The sequence below is a fragment of the Rousettus aegyptiacus genome, unplaced genomic scaffold (assembly GCF_014176215.1).
Source record: "Rousettus aegyptiacus isolate mRouAeg1 unplaced genomic scaffold, mRouAeg1.p scaffold_m13_p_7, whole genome shotgun sequence".
NCBI lineage: Eukaryota > Metazoa > Chordata > Mammalia > Chiroptera > Pteropodidae > Rousettus > Rousettus aegyptiacus.
The window spans coordinates 23846437-23861014 of NW_023416310.1; the positions used below are offsets into that span (position 1 = coordinate 23846437).

Here is a 14578-nt window from a genome sequence, read left to right on the forward strand (position 1 = left end):
TGTTTATATTCTATAGCTATTTTCCTTGTGGTTACCATGGGGATTACATTTAACATTCTAAAGTTATAACACACTATTTTGATTTTATACCAGCTTAACTTCAATAACATGCAAAATCTCTGTTACTTTACGGCTTCACTCCTGCCGCTTTTGATTGTCGATATCACAAAATTACAGCTTTATACATCGTGTGTCCAAAAACATAACCTAATAATTCTTTTAAATGCACTAGTCTCATAAAGTATGTAGAAATCAAAATTTGGAGCTACAAACCAAAATTAGAATAATATTGGTTTTTAGACTAACGGTTTTTTTTTTTTTTTATTGCATTAGTCTCATTGATCATGTAGGGAACAACAAATGGATTTATAAACTCCACAATTGTTGTTGCAACGATACACAGGAAAAAGTTAACTTTGAAGTACTTGAGGTCACTAGGGGTAACTAACAAGTCACTGTAAATTTGGGCTTGGTATTTGAGAGAGTTGAAGCAATGTGGACATATGAGATAAAGCAGAATGTGGTTAGAATGGAAAGATATGTTAGCCAGGGGCAAACCACCAGCGGAGGGGGTGTCATTGTCAGACTCTAGCCAGGTGTTACCTTCAGTGGAGGCTCCACATTCAGTTGCGTAGGATTTCTGCAGGTTTGACCGAATGAATTATCTTCTGACTCATCCTGTACTAATTGTATTTCACATACCTTTTGAATCTCTGAGAAAATAATGGGCTTAATTGGTAGTATATTATCCTTTTTTATTTTCAAAAATAATAAAGTATTTCAGCAGCAGTGATATGATTCCTAATAATAATAATTATTATTTTTAGAGGTTTACTAGAAGTGCAATGGTATGAGTTATATTCACAGTCCTATACGGTAAGAATAGTTTATAGCCTCATTTTACAGATGAAGAACATGAAGTTCAGAGTTTTATAAATGGGACTCAAATTCAGGTTCCATATCCCCAGATCCCATGATCTAAACCACTGATTTTTAAAACATTACTGATGCCCGGATCCACCTCCAGAGATTTTAACTTAATTGCCTCAAGTGAAGCTCAGGCATCGATCCTAAAAGCTCCCCTGACAATTCTAATTGCAGCCAGAGATGCAAACCATTGCTTTAAACCTTATCGTTTCAGTGCCTTCTATTTTGGAAGATGCCACCACCTCACACAGTCTCAGTGGCTCCCCCTGGAGCTCAACGTAGATGCCCTGTGGAGTTGTGCAGAGTGGCAGCCGTGCCTCAACACGAATTCATTCTCTGAAAAAGCCTTCAAATCCAAGAGTTTTAATAAGTATAATTAATTGGAATCCTTTGTTTATATTAAAACAATCAGAGCCTGGAATATGTTTCTAACTCTTTTAGGATTATGTGATAGTTTTTAATAATTTAAGGGATCCTCTATATTTGTGAAGAATAACTACCATCAACATGTTTATTTGATTGATGACAATTGATGAATAAAATCACAGATACAGAATTATTTAATTTTTGAAATGGAGAGCAATGTCATGGTGTCACTGTTCACCACAATGCTGTTGGGGGAAGGTAGAAATGGTACAGCCGTCTAAGGAAGGTAGTTAGAATAAACTGTCAATCCCAATCCTTGCAGTCTCTCAACCTCTGGCTTCACTTACCCACATGAGAACTTCACAGAGCTCCTGACCAACTAGAAGGGACCAAGGACCTATTGGAAAACAACAATGAAAGCAAGGGACAGAGTGAGGTTGAAATTCTAGACAGAGTAGCCTCTGTCGTGATCCTGGGAAGGTGTAATGTCGTTCTCAGATGTCATCTGGGAGATTCTCAAATGAGGGAAGAAGAAAACCAGAGTAATACAAACATTAGCTCTCATGGAAAGAGAATGGGCACTGGAGACAGGCAGTCCAGTCTAGCCTGCTATTTTACTACCTGTGTGACCTCGTGTAAAAGAATTAACCTCTCTGAATTTCAGTTTGCTCTTCTATAAAAAAAGTGATGATACTTGCATCACAGGGTTTATGTAAACTCCACAATGTGAAAGTACCTAGTTCAGAGCCTCTTCACTGGTTTTTCCTCCACATTGGCCTTGGCTGAAAGACAGTGGTTGCAAGAGCAGAAAGAGTCGGGGAATGGCAGCCATGGTGGTGGTGAGTTAAAGAGCAGGTGAAAATAAGGTGGATGGGACACAGAGCACAGCTGTAGGACTGGAAGGCTCCAGTCACACACGATCAGTTCTCTTTGCAAAAAAGGAACCACCATGTAATACTGCAGCCTTTTGCCCATCTGGGAATAATTCAGCTTGCCCTGTTTCCATCAGGATCAGCTGGATGCTCTGTAGGGTCTCCTTAGAAAGAGCATGAGCTATATTCATTTTATTTTATAATGCTGTCGCCTGAATTTTCATTTAATTAAAAACACTGACCTTTAGAAAGAAAGTTTATTTTTTTCTCTTCCTTTAGGTTAGCTTACTATGATCCTAATGGGAGCTGAAAATCTGATGGTAAAGAGGGCCAAGTTTTCACTGATAAGGCTAACACATTGTTCCTATCCTTACAAAGAAATTAAACAGGCATAATTATAGATGCATAAGCCAAAATCCCTTTCAGATAAATCTGACCTCAAGTGGATGAGTAGGAGGTGGGAACAGTAGGAAATGAAAGATAAGCCCTGGGGGAACGTATATCAAAAAGAATATCTCATATACTAAAGAACTGAGGCTCTGAGAATACATATCCTTGTAATTAGCCTTTATCCAAGGCAAATTAAAGTCAGATTCTTACTCAATCCTTTAAAACTCCAGATATAGAGAAGTAGCTACTTAAAGCCTCTGCTGTGTACAGCATTTGCAGCATTCTTTAGATGGAAAGGCCACATGAACCAGTGAGAAAGGAGATAGTGACCTGTGAGGGTGAATGCTGTACCACTGCTGGCTCTGCATCTGAGGATGGTGTTGATGATTTGATGATGTTGGCTCTACTGATTAGCAAGCAGATGGGGGCTCTCAAGCACTGGTGGAGTCTGGAGAATAATCTGGCATTTGCTCTGCCCAAGATTTATCCACGAGCCCCCTTGAACTCGTCTCTGCTTAAGAGAGGTCATAAATGTCTGCCCTAAGTATAACAGTCAATGCTGCTATATTTGGGTTCCTTGTTCTTGGTGCCTTCGTCTCTATTAGGGAATCCATTTTGTCTGATCTTTTGGGAGACTGTTCACCTGGACAGAATGAATTTATTTTACTAAAATAGAGCTGACTCTCAACTATAACTTGTGTTTGATGACTAAATAAGTGCGCCGTTGTCATTCAGTACATGACATCACCCTGATGACAGCTCACTAGGATGGCGATGGACGTGTGCCACTGGAGTTAGCGATGACCCTCTTCCCAGTTTCATCCATCTGGTCAGCAAGTTTTCTTTCATCAGCTATCATCGGTTCATTGACAGATTTTACAAAACAACAAGATGTCTGCTGGAACCAAGTCTTCGGTCTTAAGAAATTCTGAAGTTCGTGTCTCCCAACTGTGAGCACCTATTTTTTCTGTACCTTAACAGTAGCACCTGAGTATTAGAGGCAGAGTAGGCGTGTTTGATTCTCTTCTTTTAAAGGGCTGTAAGATATCATTAAATACAAAGTAGAGCAAAGAGACAAATAAAATACGAGATCATTGAATAAATGCTCCTCAGTAAGTTCTAAATCACGTTCTTATACTCCCCTAGTTTTCACTGCCAGTGTTAGTAAAAGCAGCAAATTAGTATTACTTTTTCAGGTGTATTTGCACTGAGTGAAAAGAGAGACTATTCTTCATGTTACTATTTTAATAGGTGCTGGCATCACTTTAAATGAAGAAAAGGTCAAAGAACGATGAGGCAATAAGCAGCGCTGCACTTACGGCATCTCTGTCTTCCCAGCAGTCTTCCCGCCCTTGAATATTTTCAATCCACTATAAATGAATTCATCAGAGGTCACATACATGTGAAGAAACTCAAGAAAAGAGTGCTATAAACGAAATTGTTTTTATGTACCTATTGTCATCTGCAGCTACGTGCGCGCGCGCGCACACACACACACACTCACACACACACACATGCAGGTGCTCTAATTTTAAGATGCCCAAGAAATAAAGTCATTTTTCAACTTTAAGTGCTAGCATATAAAAGATCCCTTTATAACTCAGCTCGTTATAGACTGTAAGTGAAGTTTAAGGTCGAACAGTAATCCTTATAGCATTCTAGTCCTTTCTTCTAATAGTAGTGGTATGAAAGAGTCTGCATGGCATTTTAAGGTATTTGCACACATGATAATAACAATGATTACACACATCACTGTAGAAATAAATCCATCCACAAAGAGGTTACTAGGTGGAGGGAGTGTATATTATTCCTAAAGGGCTGTAGGGTAAATCCTAAAAAGGATTTTTAGTATGACAGGTTTTTACTGATAAAAGGATTTTTCTTCTTTTTTATGTATCATTTTTCTTTAAACATTAATAACATTTGCAATATTTTCTCTAGTTGATATTATGATACATATGGCAGATTTAACACAATGCCTGTGAGTTGTCCAAGTCGTCATGGGGAAAAGCGGTTTTGCACATAGCTCCTTGTATATCATCCTAGGTCTTATTTCCTTTTCCAGATAACAGATCTGTGAAGCTAAATGAAGCTGGAAGCTATCACTGCTGTCCTGAACTAGTGACACTGGACTCCTCCCCAGGGAACCAGCTGCATCTATATTTAAAACACACTTTTAGGTGAATATGTGGAGCATCTTTGCTAAATAGAGGGTTCTTAGAAGAATGCAGTAGTGTCTTAACAATAGAATATTGGCCTCGAATGTACAGAACAAAATCAAGGTTTGTGCAGCATTGTAGATGAGGGTCAGGAAGATCTAACATGGAGATACAATAACGTTTTCTTCAGCATCTTACTGTTGTCAGTTTAATAATATTTAGGGGGAGAGAGCAACTGCTATAGAGTTTCTGTTTTCTTTCCTTGTTAGTGGCTATATGTGACCTTGAGCATGCATATGGGGACACAGCTATAAATCTGATTCTAAAATAAATTCCCCTTTATTATTTTTTTTGAATTAGAAATACGAATTATTCATTTATAAAGATAAATATTCTACTTTCAATCTTCCTTCTTTTCTCTATTCCTTCTTGCTTAAAAAAAAAAAAAAGAAACTATGGCTTCATCTATCTTAATCCAATTCATACTTGTTCCTCTTGGCAGAAAGAGATAGATGACAGATGATAGATAATAGAGATAGATAGATAGATAGAGAGATAGATAGATAGATAGACAGACAGACAGAGAGACTGAGAGACCAGTGGCAGAATATCAAGGATGGCAGTATGTTACCAAAATAGGGTGTAGTGACAAAGAGAAAAAAAGGTTGTGGTCAAAGGGAAGTATAACTAAGAAGGATAATAGGATGAAACAGAGCAGAATAGGTAGCATAGGTTTTTTTTTTTTTTTTTTTTCTAGTAAGTTTATATCAAATCGTTGGCAGGTGCTATCTTTAATGTTGTGCTGTAAAGGGCTGTAAAACCCACTCACGGACCTTACAAAGGCAGGAATTTGTTGCTGCAACACCCTGCTGGCACTTCTGATGCACCCCTAAGGTGACAGTGTGCTGTGTGTGTGGTTTCCTGTCTTCTCCAGTAGGCCACTGTAGCAAATGGCTTACTCATCTCTATTTTCCCGGAGCCTGCAGAGAGCCTGATACAAAACAATCACCTAACAAATGTTTATTAAATTGTTTGACAATTAGGTCAAAACGAGTTGTTCTTCTAGAACTCTAGAGATAGGAGAGCGTAGGTCAAGACTCCAACGCCTGGGGCTAACCCCTAGAGGGAGTCTTGCATTTGCTGAAAATGTTTTCTGTATGATTGGGCAGGAGGGATGGGGAGAAACTGTACTTTCTATCTAATGTAAGAAAATAGAAACAAGGCATTAAAGAGAAAGAACAAGAATTTGGGCAGAAAGAAAGAAAAGAGGACATTGATGAGAGTAGAAAAGTCTACTTCTTGTGCAGAAGTATGGGAAAAGATGAGTGCAGAAAGATGACGTTAGGAAGAGAGATCCTCACACAAGACTCCCAAGTGAGAGGATAATTTGGGGTGTACAAATGTGTAGCCATCAATTTCGGAGATCAAAACATCTATCTACATAGCCATGGCTCCACGTGTGGTAGAAATTGCTCAAAAGAACTTTCAGGTTTGAGGTAGAGGCCTATCATTTTTATAATCTACGTTAGATAATGAATGGGAGGAGAGTGGGTGGAGGTAGGCACAAAGAGGGTGTCAGGAGTGGGCAACCGAAGTTGGATGCAGCTATTTTATAAATTGGGGCCATATCTTTAACTACTTCTAATTTTTCTTCTAATCTTGCCGGTGCTTGCATATTTGTTTCTATGTTTATTCGTTTACAATCTTTAAGTCATTTTGCTATTTCATTTTCTTTGTTATATTACAAAAAATCTTCTTCCCCTCATTCCTGAAAAACAGATTTGAACTAATATAAAACTATGAAAATCTTTGTCTGGCTTATTCTAATATATATATTTTCATTTGCTATTTTTTATAGTTTTATTTCTTTGCTTTTCAGAAATCCTATTTTCTTTACTATATAACACTAAAATCCTTTCATTACCTTTTTAAATGATTTATAAAGCTTTCATTTTGGTTCAAAAAACCACATTTCTACTGAAAACAGTCTGAACCACATTATCTCTTTATCACTAATTAACCATATTATCTCTTTATCACTAATACATCAGTAGGAGAGCAAAGGTCAAAATAAATTCTCCTTCCTCAAGAGAAGGTAGTAGCCTGCATTCCTACAGTGTGATCAGAACGCTAATATAGTAGTGTGTTCTGATTTTAGATCAGGTGCAGTTAAGTTTGGGGCTGAGGGGTCAAGTAATCCATAAGCACATAGCAATTTCAGTTATTTTGACTTTATCTTTCTCCTTCAGCTTTACTAGCTGTGTATATAGAATTTTTCTTATAGTCTTATAATCTTACTTATGCTTATCTTGCAGAGCATAGATAGTAAAATGTATTCTCGCTATTTTACTATCAACTTGTACTATGAGGACAAAAATATGGTTAATGAAATTTTAGTGTGCTCTATAAATTTGTTTGGCATTGCAGTAATCTAATCACCTTCTGAATCAAAATTTCATAAAGTGAGATTGCTTATATTTTTAAATACTCGAATTTGTTCTTTATCCTAACTCCATTCATTTCTTCAGATCATTCATTATCAATTGGCTTTTAATTGAAAAGAAAGACTAAGTAAAAATTAATTTTGTCCATTATTAATTTGTGTACTGTCCTGTTCTAGTTTTTAGAAAATAAAAAGCTTAAAAATTATCTCGCATTTAATTAATATTTTTTTTTCAAAATGGAACAGAAAACTATCTGGCTGAAGGCAGATATTTAACTTTTTAACAATGGATTTAACCTCAGAAGTAATATTTTGGATGAATAATTCTTATTCCTAATTTTTCTTAGAGATGATATTACATATTTAAAATATTTTAGAAAGACACAACTCACTTCAGCATTTTGTTTTTACATTTAAAAAAAAATAACAATTCCTTTAAATAACTGTTCTCAGTTTTTTTTTGGATTGATCTATTTGATACAAATCTTTCCTTTCTCCTTTATCTTCATTTGTGAAATGATCATTATTATTGCCATTAGCATTTTTAATTCATTTAAGGTGAAAGCTTCTATAGATTCTTATAGGACCCACAATTATTACATTCTGTGAAGAATAATGAATAAATACAGCAATATGCATTTATTCAATTCAATACTTAAAAAATTGTTAAGAGCATTTCTCTGAGTGTCCACTTCCCTGATGACTGTCTACTCAGCAATGAGACCAGACCATCATCGTAGCCAACTCTTTGAAAATAAGGGGGTGAATAAAAAACTATTTTGCCTTTTCTGCATCAATAGTTATTTAGAACAAAGCTCTGTACTAATGTCTCATGTCTTATTTGAACAATATTAAGGTAGATATAAGTGGTAATTTTTTTTTTAATTCTAGATTTTAGTCTTGAGAAGCCCATATGTAATCTAAATATGGCATTGGAAACAACTCAAGCCCATTCTTGAATATGGAAAAGTAAACCAATGAAAATAAGAGCCATTGTAAATAGTTTAAATGCCCAGAAAAAAAAAAATACATGAGAAGAAGTAGTTCTCTTTTGATTCCTCAACAAATTTTTTCAAGTTTACTATTTTTTTTACAAAGATCTTTCATGTATTTGCTGTTGTTGGACACTTAATTTGTGACTGCACTGATATTCACTCTAATGTAAAGACCAAATGTCACAATCTTGCAATAGATAAATAGATTCTACAACTGATAATTTAAAAAATGACCAATCAATAATGGGTTTATTAATAGAATAAAGATGTACTAAGCTCTGACTATGATTACAGATTTATATTACTGTTTAAATAAGCTGTTAATTCTGAGAAGATAAAGTGTATTTACATAGAATGTTATACATGCAATGTCAATATAATAACAATAAAGCAGCTTGGTATTTAGGTACAGAGCAGGCTGTATGTTGTATCTGAAGTGATGAGGCAAGCAGTAGGACTTGAAGTGCCTCCATAAAAGGAAATAAGCTTTGTATAGATGAGGAGTGGGGTGGAGAACATTTTAGGCTGAAAGAATTGTATGAATAAAGGCAGAATGATATGAATGTGGGTGATAGGCTTTGGGGACTGTCTGAGTTAGTATCCTTGGAGCAGAGGGTGTAAATATATGTACATACATATATGTAGAGAAACATGGGAGTATCATGGAGTATTGGAAAAAGGTAGTAAACAATTATGGAAGCCAGGAAGGTCAGCAGGACTTTGATCTTTATTCTGAACTTTATTCTATAGATATTACTGAACCTCTAAGTACTTCTGAGCTAAACAACAGACTTATGTAAAACAGTTTTTTGAAATATTAATCTGACACTGTTTTTCAGATTGCTTTGGAAAAGTATGAAAAAAGAGCTCAGTGAGGAAAGTATTCAATAATCCAGGCACAATAGATACAGACCAAAAATAGTACAGTAGAGTGGAAAAGATAAAAATTCTAAATGGTGGTTTTAGATTTTCAATTCAAAGCAAAGCAGAGAGCTATCTCATGAGATTTGTCAGCTATTTTTAAAGGTAGCTTCCCTATTTTCTTTCTGCCAGTCTACCTGTTTCTATTCTGACCTGATACGCTGATAGAGGACATATCTGAAAATTGTTCTTTATGCATTTCACCTTCGTTACAAAAAACTGGTCCACTGATGATTGGCAATGCCTGTAAACCTCTTAGACAATTTGAGGACAAAGAATCTAGCTTGGATAAAGAAAAATAGATCCTTCTATATGGATGTTGCAAAATATTCCCTTTTTAGTGATCTTTAAACTTATTGGGCCACACATATTATAATTTATCTGCAACAGTTTGTGAAGTTCAAGAGCTCTGAAGTGAAACTCTGTGTTCGGTCCTAGATTGACGCTATAACAATGATGGCTTTGGACAAGTTGTTTAACCTCTAGGTTTCTCATCTTTAAAATATGATAACAATGAACACTGAATAAGACAGTATACTCACAGTACTTCGCCCAGTGTCACACTTATTAAGTACTCAATAATTGTTAGCAATTATTAACTTTCAGAAAAAATTTTTGCTATTATGTCAATTTTATATAGAAGCAACTATAGTTCAGGATGATTATATAATTATGAGTAATAATATTCAGTTTCAGTTTCTAAATTTTTAAAAAAATTTATTAGTAGTAGTCTGCCGCAATGAAGTAACCACTTGAGCTAAAGCGGACCCGAGCTTCTACACAGTAAAAGAAACCATCAACAAGACAAAGAGGCAACCATCTGAATGAGAGAAGATATTTGCAAACAATACCTCCAATAAGGGACTAACATCCAAAATATATAAAAAGCTCATATAACTCAACAGTAAAAAACAAACAATCCAATTAAAAACGGGCAAAGGACCTGAACAGACACTTCTAAGAAGATATACAAATGGCCAACAGACATATGAAAAGATGTTCAACTTCACTAGCTATTAGGGAAATGCAAATCAAAACCACAATGAGATACCACCTTACACTTGTTAGAATGGCTATCATCAGCAGGACAAATAATAAGAAGTGGTATCAAGAGGTTGTAGGGAAAAAGGAACACTTATTTAAGGCTGGTGTGAATGTAAAGTGGTATAGCCGCTATGGAAAACAGTTTGGAGGTTCTTCAAAAAACTAAGAATTAGCATATGACCCAGCAATCCCTCTTCTGGGTATTTACCCCAAAATTTTAGAACATTTATCTGTAAAGATATATGCACCCCGATGTTCATAGCAGCATTATTCACAGTGGACAAGACATGGAAACAATCAAAGTGCCCTTTGATAGATGATTAGATAAAGATGTGGTAAATATATACAATGGAATATTACTCTGCCATAAGAAAAGATGAAATACTGCTATTTTTGACAATATGGATGGGTCCTGAGATTATTATGCTAAGTAAATTAAATCAGACAGAAAAAGTTGAGAACCTTTTACTTATATGTGATATAAAACTGAACAAACAAACAATGCAAACAAACAGAGACTCAAGGACATGACAACAGTTTAATGGTTACCAGAAGGAAAGGGAGAAGGTAGACAAGAGTAAAGGAGGTCAAATATTTGGTAACTGAAGGAAATTTAACTTCAGGTGGCGAACACACAATGTAATATACACATGACATATTATTGAATTATACACTCGAAACCTATACGAGTTTATTAACCAATGTCACCCCAATAAATTTAATAAAAATGTATTATTTCCATTACTGCAGTATCAATAAATTCTCAATATCACTTTGTTTTGATGTAATGTTGACAGCCTATGTACCAACGTTAATGAATTCAAACTAATAGGATATGGAAGGCTATTATTTGATTCAGTTCATGAAGCATTCATTGAAAACTATGTATTATGCCAAATATATATGGCATGGTCCCAAACCTCAAGGAGTTTGTCAGCAAGTAAATAGACATACATGTAAATGATAATTATAGTATAGTGTCACAAGTCCACTAAATGTTGACATAAGGCATAGGATTAGCACAGTTAACTACCACAGGAAACAGAAATGGCTTTGAAGAAAAGTGACATGCAAATTATGCCTTTTATCTATTAACTTATTGAATGTCAGATTTATATTTGTTCTATAAGGTATTGTGGGGTAGAAGTTGGAGAGGAAGAACGCTTGTAAAGTATGGTTGTCCAGGCAGTGTGATGCATTCAGAACACTATTTGCGAAGTGCTAAAGCAAAAATCTGTAGCAAGGACAATAAGAAGAATAAGGCTTCAGGTTGAGATGCATGATCTAGACTAGTGCTCTCCAATAAAAATAAAACTTTAGCCACATATGTAACTATAAATTTCTAGTAGCTAGATTAAAAAAAAAAGTGAAATTAATTTTATATTTTATTTAAGCTAATCTAGCTACGATATTATCATTTCAACTCATCACTCATATACATACTGTCAATTTATTCAAATAATGATACTTTACCTTTTTAAAAATACTAAGTCTCCAAAATCCAGTGCATTACATTTAAAATATCTCGCGTTTGAACAAGTCACATTTTAAGTACTTAAATAGCTATATGAGTTAGTGGCCACTGTGCTGAAGAGTACAGGGCAAATTCATATCATAAAGCACTTCGACAATTCCTGTTAAGAAATGGATGATTGACCTGTAATAATATGTAAAGTCTGTTCATCTGATGACTCTCAAAATTATATTTTTTCTTGAAGCTATTGAAGATGTTGAAGGCCAGCAAAAATATTTGGCCAAGAGACATGGAAATATTTGTATTGTGCTATTGACCAATCGACTCTAGCCATGAGGTCTCCAAGGAGGGAAAAGAAGACAAAAGCATACTCAGGGAGAAGATAAGATTTTCTCCTAATTTCCCATGGAGAACGCAGGGAGCTAGGCTGGACCCCATGGAGAATGCCTTTATAAATGCCAAGTCATCCTGAATAGTCTAGAAGTGAAGCAGACTCAAAGGCCAGTTTAGGTACCTTCTGCACCAGAGCTTGAACCTGGATCCCACTACTCCACAGTGAAAAGATGGATGAGTACATAACAAACAAGGAGCACTAATGAAAAGAAGATAGAGGTTAGAGATGCAGATTCCTGAGCCCACTGTCGCAGTTAATTGCAGTCCTGCCTGAAGTGGGTGGATAAGGTTCATAGGAAGACAACTATTAACTTACCGAAAGATATATAAAAGCAGGCTTGAATTCCCAATAAACTTTTTTATTTCAGAAGTGAAATCTTACAAGCAAATTCTAAAGTTGATTTAGACACGGCAAGAAGCTAGTCCTGGTAAGCCGGGAAGAGAGCTCCCATCTGACTATGTCGTCGCCCTGAATTCAGACTTTCATGCTTTTAGGCTCCAGAACTATGAGAAAATAAATTTATTTAACTTCCAATCTATAGTATTTTGTTATAGCAGCTTGAATTGACTAATACAATAACTGTAGTTGAAGAAGGTCTTTCAAACATGTCATGAAAACTGGAAGTCAAAAACTAAGAAGTTTTACAAATTTGATTACATGGAATTTAAAAACTCCTGTATCAAGAAAAGCAACAGTCTTGGATAAAATATAACTAATTTGTTATGTATAAAAAAAACCAAAAACAATAATATAAAGAGCTCTACAATAGAAAAGAAAATGACAAACAATAAAAATATGGACAATTGATATAACCAGAAAACATGCAGAAGAAAAATTAAAAGCCATAAGACAAGCTGTTCAACCTCATTACTGATCAAAGCAAAGCATAAAGAAATAAAAATGAAAAGATTTTCCTTAAAGAATTATGAAAAATGAGTCAAGTGGCAATATCTAATGTTGGCCAGTATGCAACAAAAAAGCATTCTCATGTATCATGAATTGGGATGTCTATAAGTTGGTAAAGAGCTTTGGGAAGGCAATTGGCAATATATATTTTGATATAAAAAGAACATCCTTTTTCACATTATATGATAGAGCACCCTTATTATGAACAAAGATATATTTATTTCAGCATTGTTTACAACTGTAAAAATTTTAAAAACAATCTAAACGTACATCAAAGGAGATAGATAAATTAAGATACATCCCTATAGAGCTTCTATGCAGGAATAAAAGTAATATTTTCTTTGTACTTATAAGGAAAAGTTCCGATAGGAATTGGTGAGCATAAAAGTAATTCACAAATACATTTAGAGTATGATGACATTTACAAATATTTTAAAACCTGTATATGTATGTGTATGTGCGTGCGTATGAAGAAAAAGAGAACGGAAAGATAAATGCCAAACTTTTAACAGTGTTTACCCTAGAGTAGTATAAAAAGACTTTCTTTGCTCTTTTACCCTCTATTGCTCAGCTTTATTACAATGAGTATTAACGTAATGCAAAATAAATAGAATCAGTACTTACTCTAGAGAAGTTACAGTGAAAATGAAAAAGAACTGTTGGTACCATTATAAAATCGTTTTCTTTTTGCAAACGATGATTCATATTGTAGGAACCATACACTTATTCACAACTCATTATAAAAAATGGTTTTATAAATTCTATTATGTTACTTTAATTCTATCGAACTAATGACACGAAAATTCCGTTTTCATTTGAAAACAAAAACAGCTTATGCTCTAACATTTACTTCAGTGATAAGTCAGGTCAGCACAGTTAGACGTAGGCACACCCCTGCAAGACGGCTTCAGTTTGTCCCTCCCTTTTCATCTGCCAGTGCCTTAGTTCAGAGCCTCACTGCTTGCCAGATTTACTTGAAAGGAATCCTAGATGACCTTTCTTCTTACAGGCTCTCTTCCTTCTAATCTGTTCTTCTTGTTGCTATTAGTGTTGTCTCTCACACCTAAATCTTACTTATTGCTTTTTTAAAAATCGAAAATACTTCGGTGATCCCCCGTATCTCCAGAAAGTATTTAAATTCCTTAACATAGCTTTTATGTCCCTCTGTGATCTGGTCCTTTTCATCCTCTCTACCTTTACTCTCTATGGTCTGTCAAGAAAGAGCTGTAGATGGAACTGAAGATGTAGAAGAGGTCAGTCCAGCTGGAGCCTTTCAGTTAGAGGTTCTTAGTCACATTCAGTCTGTTTCAGCAGGGTGGGAGCTGGGGGGCGGAGACTAACTAACCTGACCTCACTGTATTCCGTTCTTTCAAAACCTGCCACGCCTCCCACTAGTGGACTCCAACTGGAAACTAGAGGACAAGGAGACTAGTTGAGGTAATCACTAATATAGCCAAAGGAAGTTCTCGGGGCACAGAGCAGAATGGGTAGCGGGTATACATGTATTACAAGGAGAATAACCACCCAAACCAGCAAGCACTGGGTGATCTCAACCACCCAAGCCTTTTTTACTTTATCTTCTCTAGAAGTGCTCTTCACAGACCCACATCTACGTCCGATTGTCTTTCCAAACTGATTTCAACCCATCTCTTAAATTGTCAATGTCAGGTCCAGCACTCTCATTAGA

General features: G+C 35.4%; 1 long non-coding RNA gene across 3 annotated transcripts in view; it reads left to right on the forward strand.

The window, feature by feature from the left end:
* LOC107509447 overlaps nt 1-14578 on the forward strand; it is a 51346-nt gene that overhangs the window by 28354 nt on the left and 8414 nt on the right. Inside the window, exons 3-4 of one of the 3 annotated variants that reach the window (XR_004952202.1) lie at nt 1142-3505; nt 4621-4735. This is a non-coding gene — a long non-coding RNA (uncharacterized LOC107509447). Of the gene's footprint in view, nt 1-1141; nt 4424-4620; nt 6430-14578 lie in introns of those variants that run through there. The other 2 variants (XR_004952201.1, XR_001596545.2) reach the window with 2 other exon arrangements.